Source organism: Choloepus didactylus, chromosome 3 (genome assembly GCF_015220235.1).
Source record: "Choloepus didactylus isolate mChoDid1 chromosome 3, mChoDid1.pri, whole genome shotgun sequence".
Classification (NCBI taxonomy): domain Eukaryota; kingdom Metazoa; phylum Chordata; class Mammalia; order Pilosa; family Megalonychidae; genus Choloepus; species Choloepus didactylus.
In genome coordinates, this window is record NC_051309.1 from 92,961,142 (window position 1) to 92,982,318 (window position 21,177).

At 39.5% G+C, this 21,177-nt stretch overlaps 1 protein-coding gene across 5 annotated transcripts in view; it reads right to left on the reverse strand.

The window, feature by feature from the left end:
• MAPK10 (mitogen-activated protein kinase 10) overlaps positions 1–21,177 on the reverse strand; it is a 719,417-nt gene that overhangs the window by 460,402 nt on the left and 237,838 nt on the right. The gene's annotated exons all lie outside the window — the stretch shown is intronic.

Here is a 21,177-nt window from a genome sequence, read left to right on the forward strand (position 1 = left end):
TGCCTGATCTCTACCCTCTTTCTATCTCCTCATAACCTATGTTTTCAACTTTAATTTTTAAGTTTCACTCATTAATGTTAGTTCATATTAGTGAGACCATGCAGTATTTGTCCTTTTGTTTCTGGCTAATTTCACTCAACATAATGTCTACTGTCATGTCTCATTTCATTTTTATTTTCTCTCAATCTTTCTCATTTTACCCTTACTGATAGTCTTCATTTCTACACTCTTCTCCAAACCTCTCTCTCCTGTATTTTCCTGTATGCCCATAGTGCTCCCTTTACTATTTCCTATAAAGCAGGTCTCTTGTTCAAAAACTCTCTCAGTGTTGACTGTCTGAAAATATTTTAAACTCTCCCTCATTTTTCAAGAACAGTTTTGCTGGATATAAAATTCTTTGTTGGCAGTTTTTCTCTTTCAGTATCTTAAATGTATCATACAACTGCCTTCTCGCCTCCATGGTTTCTACTGAGAAATCTTCACATAGTCTTATTGAGCTTCCCTTGCATGTGATCGATCACTTTTCTCTTGCTGTTTTCAGAATTCTCTTTTTGTCTTTGACATTTGATAATCTAATTAGTAAGTGTCTTGGAGTGGGACAATTCAGATATATTCTGTTTGGGGCATGCTGTGCTTCTTGGATCTGTAATTTTTTTGTCTTTCATAAGAGATGGGAAATTTTCAGTGATTCTTTCCTCCATTATTGTTTCTGCCCCTTTTCCCTTCTCTTCTCCTTCTGGGATACCTGTGATGTGTATATTCCTGCACTTCATGTTGTCATTCAGTTGCCTGAGATGCTGCTCATATTTTTCCATTCTTTTCCCCATCTGTTCTTTTGTGTGTAGGATTTCAGATGTCTCCAGTTCATGAATCCTTTCTTCTGCCTCTTCAAATCTGCTGTTTTATGTCTCCATTGTGTTTTTCATCTTTTCTCTTGTGGTTTTCATTCTCCTAAGTTCTGACATTTGTTTTTTCAAGTTTACATATTCTTCCTTGTGGTCACCCAGTGTCTTCTTTATATCCTTCATCTCTTTTGCCACATTTTCCTTCAGCTCATTGATTTGATTTAGAAGATTCATCTGAATACCTTTAATTAGTTATTTCAACTCCTGTATCTCATTTGAAGTGTAAGTTTTTTCCTTTGACTGGGTCATATCTTCATTTTTCCTAGTGTGATTCATAACTTTTTGTTGTCTAGGCATCTGGTTTCCTTGATTACCCTAATCAGATTTTTCCAGACCAGATGGGCCCAGATCTGAGGAGGAGGGTGTAATCAGTATCAGGTTTTCCTGAGGATGAGACCCATAAGGTTGTATGACTTTCCATTGAGGCCTCTAGACTCTATGCTTTTCCTATCCTGCCCAGCAGGTGATGATTGTCAGCCCACAGCTCCTCACTATTGTAAACAGATGTGGTGCCTTTAATTCTCAGTGGACCCTCTCCAGGCCAGGGGCTGAGGGTGTCAGAAGCCAAGCTTGAGCTATTTCTGGTTGTTGACTTTTTATCCCCAGGCCCTGGGATCTGAATTCTTTGTGGGAGGGTAGCCACTTGAGCTAGGCCTTGCCCCCCCATCTTAGAGAAGATATGCCCTTTAGGGAATTATCTCCTCCACTTGACTTCTTCCTTTGTCTCTCTTACTCTCTTAACTCCACCCTTGCTTGGGCCAGCACTGACAATTGAAAATGCCTGAGGCTTTCTCTAATGAGCTACTTAGAATGAGAGAAAAAAAGAAAAAAAAAAAAATCCCCTTTTCAGAGCCAGTCCCCAGCCCCCCAGTTTCACCAGTCCAAAGCCAGAGTTGGTACCCAGTTCTATGTCCCTTTTCTTGGAACATAGTTGTTTTCCAGTATTTTGAGCTCAGCTGTCTCCAAAATCCTCTGTTTTTATTTATTTATTATTATTTCTTTTTCTGTCAGTCCTGCCTCAGCTGTGCCATGATAGACCTCAGGGTTCCTTTCCTGCTTTCTCTGGGTTTATCTGTGCTTGTAGCTTGTATTCAGTAGTCCAAATTTGTTAATTAAAACTGCAATTGGAGCTTGGTTGAGTTACTTTCCCTTGCTCCTAGAAGACTGCTTCTTTTTGCCACAGGGAAGTGTTCCAACTCAGCCTGCCATGCCAGTGGAGGAGGGGCACCAGCTCCACAGTTTGGGGAGATTTACTTACAGTTCTATGCTGTGATCTCTGCCATTCCACCCATAACAGACTGGTGTACAATGTGTGTCCAGTCATGGATGTCCTCCAACAGTTGTTCTAGACTAGTTACTAGTTGTTCCTGGCTATTCATTGGTTACTCTAGAGAACTAACTAAATTCCACAGCTTCCTATGGTGCCATCTTGCCCTACCTCCTTGAGATTTATTTTTAAAATAAAATAAATTTTATTTTAATTTCTAGCTTTCTGTATGATTAAAATTATAAGCTTATAAACAAAAAAGAACTAAACCGAAAAAAAAATTGCTGTTTAATTTTACCCAAAATTACCCAAGCTTCTATCAGTAATTACATGAACATTTGCATTGGTTTCAGATTTTGAGAAACAGACTTCTAAATACTTAAATGTTTACCTGACAGTGTATAGGTATCTTCTGTTCTCATTAAGGATCAAATCAGACACATTTGCATAATAACTAAGCAGTGGAGACACCTGGATTCTCTTTCTCTCTGTAATTCAAGAAATACACTATACTTTCTTCTTTCTTGTGTAAAAAGTGGTGTGGAAAGGATTTTTTTAAAAAACTTCTAAGTCACCTTTCATTATTTCTGTATTTTTAGTCACTTATTTTTAGGATCCATTATCTACTAGGCACTGGACCATAGACTAAAAATACAAAGGTGACTAAATAATGCATAGTTCCTACCCTTGAGTTCATAATCTAATAGGAAGGTGAGACCTATTTACGTAATTATAGTCCTCATTGATGAGGATAATAATAGTTAACAGTTAATGAATGCAAAGCATGTGCCAGGTTCTGTGCAAAGTGCTCTGGATGGATTATTTCATTTTTTTCTCCACAACAAGAACAAAAATCATTGACGTACTATTATTACCTTCATTTTCCATATGAGAAAACTGTAGCCTAGAGAGTTGAGGTGACTTAACCTAAGTCACACAGATCAACATGACTAAGAGACAGAACTGAGATTTAAACCTCTGTAGCATAACTCCAGGGCACTGAATCCAAGACCTGGAATAATTGTACAGAATGCTATGAGAACATAAGTGAAATCAACCAGGGGACAGAGAAGGCTCAGGGCCATACATCTCTGATCGGGACCATTCTATTTGACACATATTTACCCAGCAAAACTTTTAATAGAGCCCCCTTGCATACTCACAAGTGTCTCAGTAAGGATGACAATCCATGTGGTCTTGTGGTTACCCTATACATAGAGGAGGTGGTATTCAAGTTTATATCTAAGAAGCAAGTTGGAGTTTACCAGCTGAAGAAGGGGTGGTTCAGGGAGTAAGGAGGCTGCCCCAGGCAGAAGGAATGCGAAACACAAAGACAAGGAAAAGGAATACAGTGCAGGGTAAGAGTCTGTGGGCTGGAGCCAGAATGCCTGGGGACAACTCTCAGCCCACCAGCTCACTGCAAATAGTCTCTACACCACAGCTAGAGTGAGCTTTTAAAACTTAAATGAGATTGTGCCACTCCTCTGACAAAATTTCTTCAGTATCTTCTCATTTCTCTTAGAATAAGGCCAAATCCCTTGCCATAGCCTGCATGGTCTTAGGGGATTAGCTTTTGCCTGCCTCTCTGGCCCCATCATGTCCCATATCCCCATGCTCACTGCGCTCCAACCTCACTCTCTCTACTATATCAATGTCATGGCCTTTCCCAGGATGTCCCAAATACCAGTGCCTCAGAGAGGTACTTTCCTGCCCAAAGAAGTCTACCACTCTGTAGCCCCATTGTATTATCTATAGTGACAACCTATTTATTTCTTTTATAGCCTCATCACTTTGGTTAACTATTTTCTTGCATCATTTGTGAATTTGTTGGTTATCTGGCTCCTATGTTGGAATGTCAGCCTTTGAGGGCAAGGGCCTCCTCTCATATTCACTGCTCTGTTTCTCATGCCAGCACAACGACCTGCAGCATAGAGGTGCTTAATAAATTCTAGTTGAATGAATGGTGTTGGGTACTGTTCTGGTTTGCTAAAGCTGCCATTATGTAAAATACCAGGAATGGATTGACTTTTATAAAGGGGATTTATTAGGTTACAAATTTACAGTTCTAAAGCCATAAAAGTGTCCAAACCAAGGCATTAACAAGTAGATATCTTCACTGAGGAAAGGCCGATGGTGTTGGAACACCTCTGTCAGCTAGAAAGGTATGAGGCTGGCGTCTGCTGGTCCTTTGCTCCCGGGTTGCATTGCTTTCAGCATCTGATTCCAGTGGCTTTCTCCTTAAGCATCTATGGGGTCGCCAGGGCAAATTCTGGGCTGCTTCTCTTAGCTTAGCATCTCCAAATGCCCTGGTCTCCATCAGCTCTCCTCGTCAGTTTTCAAAGGCTGTCTCCAAAATATCTCTGGGTGTTTTCTCTCTAAGCATCTCTCTACTTCTTTCTCTCTCTGTAAGCTCTCTTAAAGGACTCCAGTAAACTAATCAAGACCTGCCTTGAATGGGTGGGGCCACATTAGAAATAATCCAGTCAAAAGATTCCACCCATAATTGGGCGGGTCACATCTCTGTGGAAACAACCTAATCAAAAGATCCCACCCACAATAAGCTGCCCCCACAAGATTGGATTAAAAGAACAGTCTTTTCTATGGTACATAATTGATTCAAACTGAAACAGGTACCATATTGAAAGTATTATACCTCTAAAAGTACTTGCATTTCTAAAGAAGATCAAAACAGAAGACAATGCCTAGCATGAGGGAATAATTAATATTAAATTATTAAGCATCAGTGGGAAAGAGAGACATGCTTTGAGGTGGCAGTATCTTTCTTGGCCCATTACTCCACTGATCCTACCAAGAGCCCTGAATATTGAAATAAGAAAAACTGGCTTTGTATCTTCTTCCTAGTGTGCCTAGGAGAATAGCATAAGAAATCAGAATAGCTTATTTCCCTTTTGTGAGGTAAATATTACCCATTTTTTAAACCTTACATATATTAGCACTCTTGGAAAGCCAACAAGAACATTCCTATCTTTAGTGTACTATAAAGTAGAATATTGTAAATAGTTGATGCAAATTTTGAAACAGACTGGCAGGCATACAAACAAAAAGGTGAAAAGTTTTAAGGGTATATGATACACAGGAGGGTATCTGAAACTCAACTGATAGTTTTAACAAAATGATAACAGCTTTTTAAAATAATGAAAAATCCTAGCAAACAGGAACTATATTAGGAAGCAAAACACATTAAGGAAAGCATAAGAGATTTTTTTAATGGATTTTAATTCTTTTCCAAGCCTTTGTTGTTATGTGCTAATGTTCTTCATGAAGGTTGAAAACTAAAGTTTATTTTCTCATTAGCTTTATTCTTTTCCACTGGCAGACATCAATTCTGCACTTTCCCGGACCCTCACTTTTAGAAATATATAGAAATAAAATGAATCTGGTGGTTATATTCCCCTTAAGGTAGTTGCTCATACATTTGCATCACAATTAAGTTAAAATACCTTAGGGCACAATGTATATTACCTGCAGAAGCAACTGTGAAAAGAAAATGCATTCTGGAATAGTAACATTATAAAAATTTTCTTTATTATCATCTGCGGTAGATTGAATTATATACCCCAGAAAAACAGGTTATTAATCTTAATCCTTTCCTGTGTTTGTGAACCCATTGTAAATAGGACCTTTTAAAGGTGTTTTCTTTTTTTTCCTTAAGGTGTATCCCACCATATCAGGATGAGTCTTAATCCTATTACTGGAGGCCTTCCAGAGAAAACCTCAGAGAGAAAGTCATAGGTAAGCAAAAAGCTGGAAGTCAACAGAACCCATAACTCAGAGGAGAAAGGAGAAGACACATCATGTGCATTGCCATGTGACAGAAAAGCCAAGGATCCAAAGATGGCCAGCAGCCAGACCCATAGGTTGACAGTCTTCAGGAAGAAAGCATCACCTTGCTGAAGTCTTGATTTTGAATTTCTTCCAGTCTCAAAACTGTGAGCCAATAAATTCTTGTTGTTAAGCCAACCCATTTTGTGGTATTTGTGATTGCAGCCAGGAAACTAAGATATCATTGTATAAAGAGTCCTATAAGAAGATTTTCAAATGGAACAAAATAATTTAAATAGCCAAACTTCAATTGCCTACCCACTTTCAAGATGCTGGTTCATCTACATAAACAGCAGTATTATGCACATGATACTATGTTAGGCTCTGAGCATACACAGAATTCTAGGCAAGGGTCTCTCTATATGAGAAGCTAAATACCAGTTGCATCATGACCAGTGCCTCTGACTTATGGCTTCAGACCCGCCACTGATGACATGTTGGACCAGCTCCCAAGACCTCTCATTAAAGGTCCGGCCTTGTGTTGGTCCTCAGACCAATGGGCTTTAGAGTCTCTGGTATCCTCCACCTTTAAATGTGTTGTGTGCCCTTGACGTGATTGTTCAGTATTGGTTGTGCTGGCAACTTGCAATTAAACAAGCAAATAAACTGCGCTGAGCATCCAAACTATTGTCATGCCTAAAATGTTTTCGATCTGCAATCATTTCTCAGGTCATCTTACAACAATTTTATGACACATGACACTAATGTATGTAAAGTACTTGGAATATAATAAAACTCAATAAATGGTGGCAATGGCTGTTGTAGTGATAGTGGTTGTCTTTGCTACTGGCGAAAGCAGTTAGGTGGTAGGTAACAGGACAGGTATATAGTTTTTAACATGGCCTAGAAAATCTGGAAGACTTACATTATCAAAGAAAATTGAAGATGCTATTTTTTTGAAGGCAATAATATAGGAATAGTGTCAGAAGAGTGTGAGGCTTCACCTATTGTGTAGTATGAGTATTAAGTAGCTTGGCTTTCCTGCACTGATGGTCCAATCTTAGTAAGAGGATGAAATATAGAGAGAAAGACAGAAGCTAAGAGAGAAAAGCCAGAGAAACTGAGAGAGGACACGCAGAAAACAGAAAGAAACCACCAAATCAGAGAGGAAGCCACTGAAGCTGGAAACTGGAAGCCAGAAGCTGAAAGCAATGAATCCCAGGAGAGAAGGGAGAGACCAGCGGACATCGCTAGGTGCCTTGAGAATCGCTGGTAGCCGGTCTTGAGGGAGAAAGCATTGCCTTGTTGCTGCCTCGATTTGGACATTTTCATGGCCTCCAAACTGTAAACTTGTAAGTTAATAAATCTCCTTTGTAAAGGCCAACCCATTTCCAATATGTTGCATTTGGCAACTTTAGCAAACTAAAACAGTTTGAGAGGCTTCCATTATCAGGCAAAGAATCTTATCCCACAAGAAAAAGAGAACCAATAAAATTTTCAACAGGAAGATGCATGGAAAAAGAAATTATTTTAGACAAAGTAACCTAGAAGTAGTATATAACATATATTGAAAAGGTAAAGACTTGAGAGATCCACAAAACAATTAGGGGATTGTTATTAATAGTCAATTGATAAATGCCTATTCATATAAAGGAACTACCACTAAGAGATCTTTCCCTTGAGAGGCTTAAGATGCCTCATAAAACTACCCAGGATTGTGTTCTGACAGTTCATGGAGTTCCAGTAGACTATGCTTCCTACACTCCACTTCAGACACACTGCTTCAAGTTTTATTTTCACTGTTTCCATCTTTTGCTGAAAACTTGGATTCTCACACTCTGTGTACCTCTTTGAGTAAGTCCTAGTTGGGCTGGCTGCTTGGTCCATTTGGGTTTCACCTTTGAAAGTGACCTGTTGAATCACACTGCCACCCTTCACCAGCCCATACCACCCACATGTCTAGGATATTAGCCTGGATCCAGATCCTTGAGCTCCCGCTAATCTAGGAGGATGATCCAGAAAAAAAGAATCGTGATTAATTTGATGTGGAGACGGAGGGGAGAGAAAAGTTAAAATGAACTTCACTGATGCAAGCATAATTGGCTATAAGAAATACGTCAAGCTAGTATATCTCAGAAAAAATATCAAGGCTGAGAGAGAAGATTTGAGCCTCCTAAGGAAAAACTTCTGAAGAAAAAGCAGAATGTCAACGACTAAGCCCAAAGCAGGCTCAGGAGGAAGAAGCATGGAGCAATGAGACAGAGATTGACAGAGAGGCAGAGAGGCATGCAAAGTCATGGAAACCCAAGAAAGAAAGAGACTATCAGAAACATTGAAAAGAGTGCTGAGGTCACCAGAATATGGTAAAACCGCATTTTTATCCCGTAAAGTTTAATTTCCCCAAACCTTGCTTGCCGGTTTAACAGTACACAATATAGTAGACATCTTAAAACAATAGAACATCAGTTCCAACATTAGTTCTAATCTTGAAATGTGTCTCCACTGGAAATTACATATGTTAGTTTAGGTCATTTTTTTAACATTTGAAAATATATATAATATGCATAATATACTATGTGTATTGTCTGGGTGTGTGTGTATGTATGTATATATATGACTCCAGATATTTTTCTTTTTTCCATAAAAAAGCAATTTAGAATTTAGTATTTTCACTAAATTATTACAAACATGACTTCTTTGTCTATTGGAGGTTTCAGTTTTTTCTAACACCTTTCTTCAAACTCAATAGGCTATATTCTCAGTCTATGGCTTCCCTTCCCCACTTCAACTCATTCCTTCCACAGCAGCATCACAAAGAGCTATAATTTAAATATATGCCACAAATAAATTGAAATCCTTTTCTCTAGACTCAGTCTAAACTAAACATGCTAAGGGTTTTTACATTTCAGTTCTAGTTTCCAAGGAATAGTCTCAGTGTTCCTTTTCTTTTTGATATTTTGACCTCTCATTGTTTAATCTGAAGGTATAAATTAATTATGGCAAGTCTCTTTTAAGAACTACTTGTTTAAAATAAAATAAAAGAAGAAAATCAGATAGGTATGTTTTCATTGTTTCTATTTATGGTATACTATATTACTGTCAAGCATACTATCTGTAATATCTACTAAACATTAATAAGTATCCATTTTATTAAAAGGAAAATATAATGTCTTTTTATAATGATGTTTAAAATTACATTCAAAATAATTGGTCTACCAGTATGGATTGTATTTTTAAGTCGCTTTCATAATAAAATACGGGCAGAGTGTGAAATCTGTCCCACTGTGCAAATCCCCACTTTCTCTTTAAAAGGCTCTGAAAGCAGCAGACATGACACCATAACAAAAATCAACTTCTGCACTGCCTGTTGGTAAATCATAATAATAACCACCATTTGTTAGGGGCTGCTATGTGTCAGACACTAGATTAGGTGCTTTACATGCACTATATCATTTAATTTCCACTATTACACAGAGTGGGCAGCATCATTCTTATTTTACAGAAAAGGCAGCTAAGGCTCAAAGTTTAAAAACTTGCCCAATTACATTACTAGTAATTGGTGGAATCTGCATTCAACTTAGTTCTGCCTGACTTTGAAGCCTGTGCTTTTTCGACTATACACATACCTGCCCCTACAGATCGTCCTTGAAATTTGAAAAAAAGTTATAAATATCCAAATATGTATGTTGGATTTTTAATGTACTTTTATTGAAATATATTCACATACCATACAATCATCCAAAGTGTACAACTGTTCACAGTTTCAACATACAGTTGATCATTCATCACCACAATCTATTTGAACATTTTCATCACTCCAAAAAAATGAAAATAAGAAAAAATAATAAAAGTAAAAGAGAACATTCAAAGCATCTCATACCCTTCCTCTCCCCCTCATTTACTTTTTTTAATTGAAATATATTCACATACCATGCAATGATCCAAAATGTAAAACAATTGTTCACCATATCACCATATTGTTGTGCATTCATCACCACAGTCAATCCTTGAACACTTTCATTACTCCAAAAAAATCAAAATAATAATAAAAATAAATGAGAAAAGAACACTCAAACTGTCCCATATCACTCTCCTCCATATTATTCATTTACTTTTTGTCCCCATTTTTTCTACTCATTTATCCATACACTGGGTGAAGGGAGTGTGAGCCATAAGGTTATCACAAGTCACACCATATATAAGCTATATAGTTACAAGATCATCTTCAAGAATCAAGGGTACTGGATTGCAATTCAACAATTTCAGTTATTTCCTTCTAACTATTCTAATAAACTAAAAACTAAAAAGGGATATCTATATAATGCATAAGAGTTACCTCCAGAATGACCTCTCATCTCCATTTGAGATCTTTCAGCCATTGAAACTTTATTCTGTTTCAATCTCCTCCCCTTTTTTGGTCCAAAAGGCTTTGTCAATTATATGATGCAGGGTCCATGCTCATTCCTGGGAGTCACGTTCCATGTTGCCAGGGAGATTTATATCCCTGGGAGTCATGTCCCACGTAGGGAGGAGGACAGTGAATTGACCTGTCAGGTTGGCTTAGAGAGAGAGGCCACATCTGAGCAACAAAAGAGGCCCTCTGGGGGTGACTCCTAGGCACAATTATGAGTAGAATTAGCCTCTCCTTTGCATTATCAAGCTTTGTAAGGGCAAGCCCCAAGATCATGGGCTTGGCCTACTAAGCTGGTGGTCCCCAATGCTTGTGAGAATATCAGGAATTCCCCAGCTGGAGTTTAGTATTTCCAAATTTTTCCACAGTCCCTCAATGGGGCTTTGGAAATGAATTTTATTCTCTGCCAAATTACTCTGGGTTGATTCAGGGCTTCATGCTAACCTACACAAACAACAAGGTCCCACTCCCTAGTGAAGTTTCCATCCATGTAATTATGGCATTTGAGTAAACTGGCCATACAAGCTAAATTATATAGTGTACTACAGAGAATATAGATTTTGCACCATATACCCATCTGTGATGGTTAGGTTCATGTGTTAACTTGGCCAGGTGATGGTACCCAGGTATCTGGTCAAGCAAGCACTGGCCTAACTGCAAGGATGTTTGTGGCTGGTTTGTTAAATCATCAGTCAATTAGCTGCATGACTGATGATGTCACCAAAGGGTGTGTCTTTCACAATGAGAGAATGCAGTCAGCTGGATTTAATCTGATCAGTTGGAAACTTTTAAGCGACAGATAGAGGACCTTCACTTCTTCTCCAGCTGACCAGCGAAGCATTTCCTGAGGAGCTCATTGAAGTTGCCGGTTCATTTCCTGAGGAGTTCATCGAACACATTCGTCAAAGTTGCTAGCTCGCTGCCTGAGGAGTTCATCGATCAGCTTCATTGGAGTTGCCAGTTTGCTACCTCCCCTACAGAATTTGGACTCGTGCATACCCACAGTTGCATGAAACACTTTTATAAATCTTATATTTATAGATATCTCTCTTTAATTCTGTCTCCCTAGAGAACCCTAACTAATAAACCATCTCTTCCTTTAGTCCCACACAGAAGTCAAAATTTTAAAATATGGTTAGTATCATCCTGTATCCTTTAATTGGATCTACCCCAATCTCAGTTGAGTCCATTTCATTTCTACATCCAATCAAAGTCTGATCTCCTTTTCAGCCTCTTTAGCAGTTGATTCATGGGGCAATGCTGACACTCACAGCTGCCTAACTCTGGCTCTGAGTCCCAGGTGCCACACAGACACCCAAAGCTCCAGGGACTGACCACATCAAACACAAACAGATCAGAATCTCAAAATTTAGAAATAACTGTTGTAATTCATGAATAAATGCTTCTGCTGTATGAGCTTACAATCTAGGAACCTTTATATAAACCTTCCCCTTATAGCCCATGCTCCCAGATTCAATTCTCAGAGTTTACACATTGTTATTAGTCTGCATTAGTGAGGCATTATAATGTTTGCCTTTTCATTTCTGGTTTATTTCATTCAACCTACTGTCCTCACAGTCCATTCACTTCATTGCATACCTCATAACTTCATCATTTCTTGCTGCTCCCTCCTGCAAAAACATTCTTATATTTGTACATTTAATCTCACACATTGATCACTCTAAGTTTCACTAAGTTATACAGTCCCAGTCTTTATCTTCTATCTCCCCTTCTGGTGTCACACACACCCCTAACCTTCCTCTTTCAACCATATTCACAGTCATCTTTTTGTAGTGTACTAACAATATTGTGCTACCATCACAGAGTATTGTGCTACCCATTTCTAGCTCTACACAATCAATTCTCTAGAACATTCTATGCTCTTTAAAAATCAAATGTCCAATCTCTACCCTCTTTCTATCTCCTGATATCTTATTTCTACACTCTTCTCCAAACCTCTCTCTCCTGTCTTTTCCTGTCTGTCTGTAGCACTCCCTTTCATATTCACTGTAGAGGAGGTCCCCTGTTCATGAACTCTTTCAGTGTCTGTTTATCTGTAAATATTTTAAACTCTCCCTCATTTTTGAAGGACAGTTTTGCCAGATATAGGATTCTTGGTTAGCAGCTTTTCTCTTTCAGTATCTTGAATATGTCATACCACTGCCTGCTCGCCTCCATGGTTTCTGCTGAGAGATCCACAACTTAGTCTTATCAAGTTTCCCTTGTATGTGATGGATTCTTTCCTCTTTCTACTTTCAAAATTTTCTCTTTGTCTTTGACATTTGAAAATCTGATTAGTAAGTGTCTTGGAGTAGGTCTATTTTGATCAATTCTGTTTGGGGTACACTGTGCTTCTTGGACCTGTAATTTTATGTCTTTCATAAGAGTTGGGAAATTTTCCTTGATTATTTCTTCTATTATTCCTTCCGCTGCTTTTCCTTTCTCTTCTCCTTCTGGGACACCTAATACATGTATATCCATGAGCTTCATGTTGTCCTTCAGTTCCCTCAGACCATGTTCATCTTTTCCATTCTCTTCCTTATTTGTTCCTTTGTGTGCGGGATTTCAGATATCCTTTCCTCCATCTCACTGATTCTTTCTTCTGCCTCTCCAAGTCTGCTGCTGTATGTCACCATTCTGTTTTTCATCTCTTCTATTGTGTCTTTCATTCCTGTAAGTTCTCCCATTTGTTTTTTCAAGCTTATGAATTCTTCCTTATGGTAACCCAGTGTCTTCTTTATATCCTTTATCTCTTTTTTCACATTCTCTTTCACCCTATTGATTCAGTTTAAAAGATTTGTTTGAACATCTATAATTAGTTGTTTCAACTTCTGAATCTCAGTTGAAATGTTAGTTTCTTCCTTTGACTGGGCCATATCTTCCCATTTCCTGATGCGACTCATGATTTCCTGCTGTCTTGGCATGTGGTTTTCTTGATTGATTTATTCTGGAGGTTGTTTTCTCTCTTTGCTTAAGGTTTTCTTGTTGGTTGACTCTGATCTCTATCTTTTCTTTGTTTCTCTCCCTGGCCAGTTGTCAGATTGGCTCTGCTCCCCAGTCTTCTCCCCAAAGTCAGGAGCCCACCATGGCCTGCCACAGGGATGAGAGATAGGCACTGGGAACCCCACAAGTTCACTATGTGTGGTAATACAAATCTGCTGGCTTCCAGTGGTGCTCTGTTTTCCACCAACTAGCAAGACCTGGGCCCTTCTTTAACAGTTGAGTCTTCCCTATTTCTCAGCCAAAACAGGGCCGGGTTTCCATATAGGACATATAGACTGTCCAGCAGATGGCGATGTTCAGTAACTTAATCATCCTTAGAGGCTGTTCTGCCTTGGAGCATGAAGCACAGTCAAGCTGAAGCCGCAAGATCCTTATGTCTTCACTCTGCCAGCCAAAACCCAGCTCAAAGTGAAGCTCTATCCACAACAGAGTTCTCCCCTCAGCCAAGCCAGCACTCCAAGGCAAGGAAATGGCAGCCACTGGCTGCTACCTCACTTGAGATTGTGGGAAGGGCTTTTGGACCCAGGTGTGGGAATGTGTCTCTGTGTTTTCTCAGTCTCTTTGTTCCTCACTAATCTGGGCCTTGAAATGTCCTCCTCTGTCCAATGGGTCTGCAAACAGTGAGGGTATTTTTCCCTGCTGTGAGGTTTTAAAATCTGTGTCCCTGGTGTGAGGGGTTCCGTCTTTTGTTTCTGTGCCTTTCCCACACAGAGACCAATTCAGGGGGAGGGGAGATGACTGGCTGGTCTGTGATGGAAAGTGCCTACCTGATATTTCTTCTCTTTCTTCAATTCGGCATTTGCAGGGTCTTACTCCAGTCTATAGCCTCCTCCAGAGTTTTAAACAATTCAGAGTTTTTCTGTTTTTGTTGAATCTCTGGAGAGAAGTTTTCAGTAGCTGTGTACATAGCTATGTTGATGACGTCACTCCTCTGGATTTTTAGCTTCTTAAATATCAATTTATACTTATGAATGACTCAAAAACAGCAACAATTATTAAGCTGAATTTACCCAAGACACTTTTAAGTAGGTTATATTAAAAGTAGTACAGTTTATAAGCTCTTCAAATATGTAATTTAAATATTTGAACTAGTTTATCAAATTATTTCTTTAAATAAAAAATGTGCTTACCATCCAGTTGAGTAGATATTTTCATTCTGTTTGCTATAACTTATCCTCCCTATAAACTAGATTACAAAGCTGCTTAAAGAGTATCTGTGTCCTGTAATCTGCATGATGTTATGCTCAATGTTACCACTCTGTTAATATTTAATAATCATTTGATTTCAACCACTGAAACAAACATAGAGACCTAACTAGCATCACAGTAGAATATTTTCAGAAGATGGCAGCATAGAGAGGAGTGGAAGCTAAGTAGTCCCCCTGGAACAATAACTGCGGGGGGGGGGGGGTGCAAATGAGACCATTCACTCATCATACACCAACCCAAATTGGGAGAAATGCACAAGATCATAAAATCTGTAAGTAAAACCTGCGGATCCAAGCCGTGAGACCCCCTCCCCCACAGCCCGAGCTGTAAAGCCTCGTGGTGCCAGAGAGAAGCTCTCTCCCAGCAAGCAAATATAGCTCAGCTGAGCTCCAACTGGGGTTTTAAGTAGCAAGTGTGAACTGCTCACTACAGGTACGAATCCCCAAAAAAATAGACAGAGGCTTTGGGTGACGACTGACCTTGGAGAGCCAGAGGGTTGCCTTGGACTAGGTTTGAAGGGGACTATCTGTTTCTTTTTTGGCTCAGTGGAGAAAGCCCCAACCATTTTCAGTTCCCAGTGCTGTGACTCAGAGAAGGGTGGAGATAGCACAAGCAGAGAGAGAGACAATTGAAATGCTAATGACCTCCCCCTAGGGGATCTATCTTCTCCAAGCAGAAAGGGGTGGGGCCCTTTCCATTCAGAACCAGATCCCAGAGCCTGAGGGAACACGGCCATACCTCCTCACACCAGTCAAGAATTATAGGCTAAAAAGGAGAAAAAAATGCATGACTTGCAGCCATCTCCCCAGCGGGCAAGGGCACTCCTGCCCAGGGCCAAACCCACAGCACACAGCCGTCCCAAGAAACCCAGTGTGACAGTGAGTCTTTCCCGCAGCACTGCTCACATGCCACAATATCGGCCGTGGACAGTGGCCTTGAATACTGATTGTCCTGGAGCTGGGAGGCCGGAGCTGTGTGGAAGGGGGAAGTTAATGTGTCCCACTCAACCATCTTTGAAGTGGGCTGGGAATGCCCCTGCACAGCCCGGTGTCCCAGGGCTTCCCTGGAGGCCAATGAGTACTTGTGACGTGGCACAGCCCTCCCTCCCTCAGCAGAGGTCCTGGAAGAGCACAGCAGGGAAGAGGGAGCCACTCAGAAATCCCAAGGAACCTACGCCAATACCAAGGATTTTTGGGTCAGTGGCAGAGAACAGCCTTAAATCTCTGGGAACACCTGGGAGGTTTGATTATTAAAGCTGCCCTTCCTCCCTAACCACTCAGATGCACACCCCTCATTCAGGGCAGATGGCCCTGACAGCACACCCAAATTAAGTGCACCGAGTGGACCCCATGGGGGTCAGATCCCCACACACCACAAAGACAGGGTTGGGGAGAGCTGACTTGAGGGGAATTGGTGACTCACAGAAGCCATCTGTTGGTTAGTTAGAGAAAGTGTATACTACCAAGCTGTAGATCTGACAACTTAGAGATTAGTCTTTGAATAATCCTATATATCCTAAAAGAACCCTATCAAGTAAAGCAAATGCCAAGAGGCCAAAAACAACAGAAAATCTTAAAGCTTATGATAAAACCAGACGATATGGAGAACCCAAACCTAAACACCCAAATCAAAAGATCAGAAGACACACAGTACTTGGCGCAATTAATCAAAGAACTACAGACAGGCAATGAGAGCATGACACAGGATATAAAGGACATGAATAAAAGCATGGCACAGGATATAAAAGACATAAAGAAGACCCTAGAAGATGATAAAGAAGATATTACAAGAGTAAATAAAAAAAATAGAAGATCTTATGGAAATTAAAGAAACTGTAGGCCAAATTAAAAAGACTCTGGATACTCATAATACAAGATTAGAAGAAGTTGAAAAACTCAGCCTCTTTGAGGACCACAGAACAGAAAATGAAAGAACAAAAGAAAGAATGGGGATAAAAATTGAAAAAATAGAAATGGATCTCAGGGATATGATAGATAAAATAAAACATCCAAATTTAAGACTCATTGGCATCCCAGAAGGGGAAGAGAAGGGTAAAGGTCTAGAAAGAGTATTCAAAGAAATTGTTGGGGAAAACTTCCCAAACCTTCTACACAATATAAATACACAAAGCATAAATGCCCAGCGAACTCCAGATGGAGTAAATCCAAATAAACCCACTCCGAGACATATTCTGATCAGACTGTCAAATACTGAAGAAAAGGAGCAAGTTCTGAAAGCAGCAAGAGAAAAGCAATTCACCATATACAAAGGAAACAACATAAGACTAAGTAGTGACTACTCAGCGGCCACCATGGAAGCAAGAAGGCAGTGGCCTGACATATTTAAAATTCTGAGAGAGAAAAATTTCCAACCAAGAATACTTTATCCAGCAAAACTCTCCTTCAAATCTGAGGGAGAGCTTAAATTTTTCACAGACAAACAAATGCTGAGAGATTTTGCTAATAAAAGACCTGCCCTACTTCGGATACTAAAGGAAGCCCTACCAACAGAGAAACAAAGAAAGGAGAGAGAGATATAGAGAATTTTAACAGACATATATAGAATATTACATCCCAGGTCACTGGGACACACATTCTTCTCTAGTGATCATGGGTCTTTCTCCAGAATGGACTGTATGCTGGGACATAAAAACAAGCCTCAATAAAAAAAAAAAAAATGAATTTGTTCAAAGCACATTCTCTGACCACAATGGAATACAAATAGAAGTCAATAACCATCAGAGACCTGGAGAATTCACAAACACCTGGAGGATAACAATGAGGGGGAGATGAAAACATTCCCGGATAATCAAAAGCTGAGGGACTTCATCACCAGTAATCAGTTATATAAGAAATGCTAAAGGGAGTTGAGCAGGCTGAAAGGAAGGGACACTGAACAATTGACTGAAACTACATGAAGAAATTCAGATTTCCAGTAAAAATCCATGGTAAATATAAATACCAATACTACTGTATTTTTGATTTATAACTCCACTATTTACTTCCTACAGGATCTAAAATACATAAACTGTAATGATAAATCAGTGGTTTTGGACTCGGTGTAAAATAAGTAATTTTTGAAAAGAACTACATAAAGGTGGGGGAATGAGGGAGTATAGGAACATAGTTTATATGTCATATTGAAGTTAAGCTGGTATCAAAGAAAAACAAGATTGTTATAGATTTAAGACATTAAATTTAAGCCCCACAGTAAACACAAAGAAAGTATCAGAGAATATGACCATAGAGATGAAAAGTAGAGTAGGGGTTCCGAAAAGTGGGGGAAGGGGCAATGGGGAGTTAAGAAATGAGAGTAGGGTTTCTGTTTGGGGTGAAGGGAAACTTCTAGAAATGGATGGTGGGAAGGTGGTAGCATTGCAACGTTCTAAATGTGATTAATCCCACTAATGGAATGCTAGGGAGGGGGTGGAATGGGAAGATTTAAGCTGTATATGTCTCCACAATTAAAAAAAAAAAAAAAAAACATAGTCTAAAGAGATGACAATTAAATGCCAAGGATGATCCTGGATGGGATCTGAGGATGGAGGACAGTAGGCTCAAAGGGACACAGACGGGACACAAGAAAAAAAAAAGGAAATACAGAATGTAAGCTTTATATCAATGTTGAATTTCTTGAACTTCTTAGCTGCACTTAATGAGATTGCATGAAAGAATGTTCTTGTCCATGGGAAAGGCATATGTGAATTATATTGTTTGTTCAAAGATATGTGCAGCTTGCGCTCATATGTTCAGAGGACAGAGCAATAGATGATGGATGATAGATAGGAAGGGAGGGAGGAAGAGAGGGAGGGAAAGAAAGAAACGGTGGTGTGACAGGATGTTAAAGGTGGTGGATCGGGGTATCGGGGGAGGGGTTCGGGGTATGGTGGAGTTCTATGTATGAGGTTTGTACTGTTTTTGCAACTGTTCCTGTAAGATTCAATTTATTTCAAAATAAAATTATTAAATTAAAAAAAAGTAGAATATTTCCTGAAAAGTGGAATTTTCAACAGAAAATTAGTGCATGTGAATGCTTCAAGGAAAAAGGTGAAGGAGGTAGGAAGGAAGAATGGAGTTTCATGGTTAAATATGTTACATTGGTGGCTTGCACTGAAGTAACCAAGATAAAATAGATACAAATTTCCAAAGTGATATTCTAGATCAAGACGAGGTTTTCAAAGAAAATATTCAAGAATCAATTTAATGATTTTTAAAATATTCTCAACCACAAGGTAAATTTACTGCATTTCATCAATTCCAAGACTTATTTTCTTTCATATTTTAACATCTCTGATGTCTGTTACACTTGATGGTATATCATAACTAGTGGCATTATTTTTCCTTCTTTGTGGTACATAAAATAAGTGGTGCAATTACAATAGATGGTGTGATGACCAGCCTCCATGATTGTTCCTAATGATCCCCAGCTCCAGGTATTCATAGTCTTGTATGGTCCCCTCCCACATTGTGCCAGGGTGGGTGGCCAATACAATATAGTAGAAGTGATAGCATGTCACTTCCAAGATTAGGTTATAAAAGACTGTTGCTTTTGTCTCAGGCTCTCTCTCTCTCTGTCTCTCAGATCACTCAGTCTGAGGGAAGCCATCTGCCATGTTGTAAATGACCCTATGGAGAAGCCCACATGGTAAGGAATGTGAGGAACTGATGCCTCCCATCAACAACCCTGTGATCAAGCTATTTTGTGAGCAGATCCTCCAGTCCCTGTCAAGAAATCATATGACCGCAGCTGGGGCTGACAACTTGACTGCCACCTCATGAGACACCCTGAGCAGAACCACCTTATGCTGCTCTAGAATTCTTGACCCTTAATCTAAGTGAGATAATAAATGTTTGTTCTTTTAAGCTGCCAATTTGGGGGATAATTTGTTACACAGCAATAAAAACTGATATAGTGGCTGCATAGATTCAGCAAAATAGAATAAAAGAGGACTTGTGAGAAGAATTTCTCTAGCAAGAACCTCAAGAGTACTACGAGTCCAGGCCACCAACAACAGCAGAGGGCTGAGAGTGATCTAGTGACACCTGTCCCTCATATCAGATCTATGAAAGAACTATTCAAAGAGCTTAATATGTGACCCCTGCAATTGGATATGCAAAGTGAACCGAAGGCTGACTCCCACCTGAAAAAGCTAGTGGACAAGAAACCATAGTTGGCAACTATGGCAGGAAAAAGGGAGATAGTCACCTTGATTTGGCCTCAAGACCCTGAGTTTGCCAGGCTGAAGGATATGTGGATATGTCCCAAAGCCAAGAGGCGGGCAGCTTGAGAAAGGATGTGGCCTGGAGTCACTTATAAGAATGACCATCTGGAGGGGTGATAGGTCTCAACAGAGAAAGTCTATATGGAGTAGATCACCAGAAAACCAAGGCTGAGAGGGAAGACACAACAGGGAAAACAGAGCATAGCTGCTGTGTCAAAAAAAGATTCAGGAAGCTTCCAAAGCACCTAGGAGAGAAAAACCCAACATCAAACATCTGCCAGATGCAGAAAGCATAAAGCCATGATATGGGAAGCTAAATGAAGTTAGAACTTACCATCCTCCTTTCCCTTCCTTCCTCCTCCTGCTGCTACTATGGGCAGGTCTTGTAAATGCAGCTAGCTAGTGAGAGAGAAGCCACCCTGCAGATAGCCTTAGCTGGGGGAGAGAAGAATGTTTACTTACTGTTTTAATTTCCCATATGCTAAAACAAATACCATACAATGGGTTGACTTAAACAACAAGAATTTATCAGCTCACGGTTTTTGAGACCAGGAGAAGTCCAAAATCAAAGCATCAGCAAGGCCACGCTTTCTCCCCAAAGACTGTGGCATTCTGGGACTGGCTGCTGGCCATCCTTGCTCATAGACCTTTCTGCCACATAGCAATGCGCATGGCAATGTCTTGTCCTTTCTCTGCTGGGTTCCCACAGCTTCCAGCTGCTACCAATGGTTTCCCTTTCCATCTGACTTTCATTCTGCTTAGAAAGAACTAGTAATCTGTATAAAACCTGACCTTCTTCAGTTGGGTCACACCTTAACTGAAATAACGTCTTGAAGAGATCTTATTTACAATGGATCCACATGCACCAGAATGCTTTTTTCCATATTATATTGAATCTGTTACACAAAGAGTCCTTTGGGTTTCTCACTTAAATTATTATATTTTTTTCATTTCCAGAAGTCCTTCCTGTTCTTTTTTAAAATGTTTGGTTATTTTTAGTAGATTATTGTCTTTTGTGATACTTTTGATAGCATCTTGCAACCCTTTAAAAATATTAAATATTCATATTTACATTTTGCATCTGATAAATTCCAATATCCACAGTCTTTGCTGATCTGCTTCTGTAGTTTGATGTTTTTGCTGACTCTTGCTTACATTGCTGCATGTATTTTGTGATTTATTTTTTATTGCGTGCTCATGTGCACAGAAATTTTATCTGTGAGATTTCTTTGAGGACTAGGCTTACAATGAATTCCTCCAGAAAGGATTTTGATTTTGCAGGAGCCTACAGACATCCAAAGTCAGGAAGCACTTTAAGTTTTCAGGTTAGGGTTTTTCAGACTGTACAAATAGTATGGGTTTTGGCCAAAAAATCTAC